The sequence below is a fragment of the Chrysochloris asiatica genome, unplaced genomic scaffold (assembly GCF_000296735.1).
Source record: "Chrysochloris asiatica unplaced genomic scaffold, ChrAsi1.0 scaffold00201, whole genome shotgun sequence".
NCBI lineage: Eukaryota > Metazoa > Chordata > Mammalia > Afrosoricida > Chrysochloridae > Chrysochloris > Chrysochloris asiatica.
In genome coordinates, this window is record NW_006408719.1 from 3546819 (window position 1) to 3550470 (window position 3652).

A 3652-nucleotide genomic window follows, 5' to 3' on the forward strand; every position below is an offset into this window, starting at 1 on the left:
TTGTGGTCTGAGAAGATGCTCTGTAGAATTTTGATGGTTGTGAATTTATGGAGATTTGCTTTGTGGCCTAACACATGGTCAATTCTGGAGAGTGTTTTATGAGCACTGGAGTAGAGTGTGTATTGTGTCGTTGTTGGATAGAATGTTCTGTATACATCTATGAGATCGAGTTGGTTGATTGTGTTGTGAAGTTCCTCTGTAGCATTGTCAAGTTTCTTTCTGGTTGTTCTATCCCTTTTCGAGATTGGTGTGTTGAAATCTCCAACTATAATTGTGGATTAATCTATTTCTTTCTTCAATTCCATTAAGGTTTGCTTCATGTATCTTGGTACTTTTTTGTTGGGAGAGTATATGTTTATTATAGTTATGTCGTCTTGCTCGATTGACCCTTTGAGCATGAAATAGTGTCCTTCTTTGTCTCTTAAGCTAGTTTTTATCTTAAAGTCCACTTTGTCGTAGATTTGTATAGCCACTCCTGCTTGTTTATTCCTGCTGTTGGCTTGGTATATTTTCTTCCTTCCTTTGACTCTTAGTCTGTTTTTGTCTTTGTGTGTAAGGTGTGTCTCTTGTAGCAGCATATTGATGGATCTTGTTTTCTTATCCATTATGCCACTCTTTGTCTCTCTACTGGTGCATTCAATCCATTGACATTCAATGTAATTATTGATAAGTGTGAATTGATTGCCATCATTATGTTACTTTTTTGGTGTTGTTGTTTGTTCTTTGGTTCTGCTTTCCTTCTTGAATTGGGTTTGTGTTTTTTTGAGTTGATTCTGGTCAGCTTCTTCCTAGTTTCTGTGTTTGCTTGTTCTGTTTGGGGTTTATTTTTATGATATGTTGTGGAGTGATGACTTTCTTTGGAGTTACCTTGTAGTCTACTAACTTTTCGCTGCATTTAGGATTCTCCATTGCATCCTGTAATTTACCTGGCTTCCCCATCACCAGGGTTTCTGTTGCTGCATTTGTCCCTTCTTGACATTGATATGTTTATGTCCTTCACTTGATCTCTGGGCTCCCTTGTGTTTGTTGATGTAGTCTTATTCTGTTCTTGATTCTGATTTCTGTTGACTGTGCTCCAGGTGGTGTTGCCATTCCTGTCAATCTCTGTTTGTCATCTGTTCTTGTGGGTTCTCCATCCCCAGAACTCCCTTTAGGACGTTTTGAAGTGCTGGGTTGGTTTTGACAAAATCCCTCAGATTCTGTTTATCCTGAAATGTTTTGATTACACCATCATATTTGACTGATAATTTTGCTGGATAGATGATTCTTGGTTGTCAGTTTTTCTTTTTTTCTTGCAGGGTTTTGTATATGTCTCCCCATTGCCTTCTTGCCTGCATGGTTTGTTCTGAGTAGTCAGCACTTAATCTAATTTGCTTGCCTTTATATGTTATATTTCTCTTCTCCCTGGATGCTTTTAGTATTCTTTCCTTGTCTTTGATTTTGGAGAGTCTGATTATATATATGTCTTAGAGACTTTCTTTTGGGGTCTATCCTTCCTGGGTTACGTAGGGCTTCTCGAATGTTTATCTTCTCATCTTTCAAGATGTTAGGGAAGATTTCTTCCAGAAGCTCCTCAATGATCTCTTCTGTGGATTTCTTTGATTCTTCTTGTTCCTTAATGCCAATAATTCTTACATTATTCCTCTTCATGTTATCCAACATGAATCTTAGACTCTCTTCATATTGTTTTATCCTTTTAGCTGCTTGCTCTTCTATCTTGGCAGTATTGAGAGATTTGTCTTCCAGTTCGCTAGTTCTGGCTTCCATCTCTTGTAGTCTGCTCCTTTCCCCTTTCAGCCTATTGTCTATTTCTGATATCTTATTATTGATCACCCAGACATATTTTGCAGGTTTTGAATTGTTTCCAGTGCTGTGTCGATCCTATTCGATTGTTCTTGCAGCACTTTCCTTACTTCTTCCTTATTTTCCTCTACCCCTTTTCGAAGTATTTGCATTTGTTTCCATATCAGTCTTCTGAATACCCTCTCAGGCATATCTAGAACCCACTCCTCCTCCTCTATGAAGCCTTTGTCTGTCTCCAGCTCATTTTCATCTTCTGCTCTCTTCTGCTTTTGGACACGTTTTAATAATGTTAATTGTTACTTATTGGGCATGATTATTCTTATTTGATTATAATTATTAGTAATATGATCAGGAGATAGGCGGCTGATGGGTGGCGGGTATGAAATTTGGGCCTCAGTTGGGCCTGGGCCTCAGCGTCGGGCTGTTTGTTCCTCGGGCAGGTGGGTTGGGCCTCAGGCGGGCCGTTTGGGCCTCAGGGGGCCTAGGCATCAAGGACCAGGCTGCGGGAGGGTTGGGCCTCGGGTGGGAAATTTCGGTCTCAGGCAGACCGTTTGGGCTTCAGGGGGCCTGGGTATCAGCAGCCGGGCATCATGTGGCTTGGGACTCGGGTTGGCGGTTGGGTGGGTTGGGCCTCGGGGGCCTGTGCCTTTGCAACCAGGCTGAGGGCGGGTTGGGCCTCAGGAACCCTGGGCCTCGGCGACCAGGCTACGCAGGTGGTTGGGCCTCGGGGGACCTGGACCTCGATGACCTGGCTGAGGGCAGCCTGGCTCATGGCGGCGGGTGGGCGATTTGGGCCTTGGTTGGGGCTGGGCCTTTGTGACTGGTCTGTGGGCAGGTTGGGCTTCGGGGCAGGCCGTAGACTCAGTGGGCATGTCTGCGCCTTGGCCTCGGTGGGCGGGCCTGTGCCTGGGGCTGGACTGGGCCTCGAGGGGCAGGGCTGGGCCTTGGGCGCTCCTGAGCCTCTGCAGCTTGACAGAGGGCTGGTCTAGGCTGAGGCAGTGGAGGGCGGGGAATAGTGGCTGCAGGGAAGTCGCGTCTATGTCTGATGACATCAAAAATTCCTACCTCTGTACCGTGGGTACCCTGAATTGCCTGATATCCCTCACTATGGCAAGGAGACCCCTTTAGGAGGGGCTATGTCGGCTCCTGCATCTTTGTTTGGTTTTGTTAGTTTATGCTTCCTCTCCTTGGGAAGTGCCGTTTTCTGAATGGGCTTGCGGGAGCCGAGTGCAGGTGGGCGAGAGCTCAAAATGCCTGTAATTCCTCAGCAATTTGATCTTTTAAAAAGGCGAGTTCAGAATGTTGAAATATAAGGTCTTATGTTTGCTCAAAGGCTGGCTGTCTGCTAGATGGAGGTTTCCTTTGTGCAGTGCCTCTCCTTTTCCCCACCAGAGACTGCCCTACCTGTTCTGCCTGGTCCAGGAAGCACCGGAAGTCTCTTTTCTTGTCTTCTTAATGATTTTTTGCTCTCTTCAAGTATGATATTCTTGATGTCATCCCACAACTCTTCTGGTCTTCAGTCTTTAGTGTTTAATGCATCAAATCTGTTCTTCAGATGCACTCTAAATTCAGGTGGGGTAAATTCAAGGTCATATTTTGGCTCTCGTGGACTTGTTTTAATTTTCTTCAGCTTCAGTTTTAATTTGCATATGAGTAATTGATGGTCTGTTCCAGTCTGCCCCTGGGCTTCTTTTCACTGATGATATGGAGCTTTTCCATCTTCTCTTTCCACAGATGTAGTCAATTTGATTTCTATGTGCTCCATCTGGTGAGGTCCATGTGTATAGTCATCTCTTATGCTGTCTAAAGAAGGTATTTGAAATATTGAATGATGCAGAATGGAAGAATT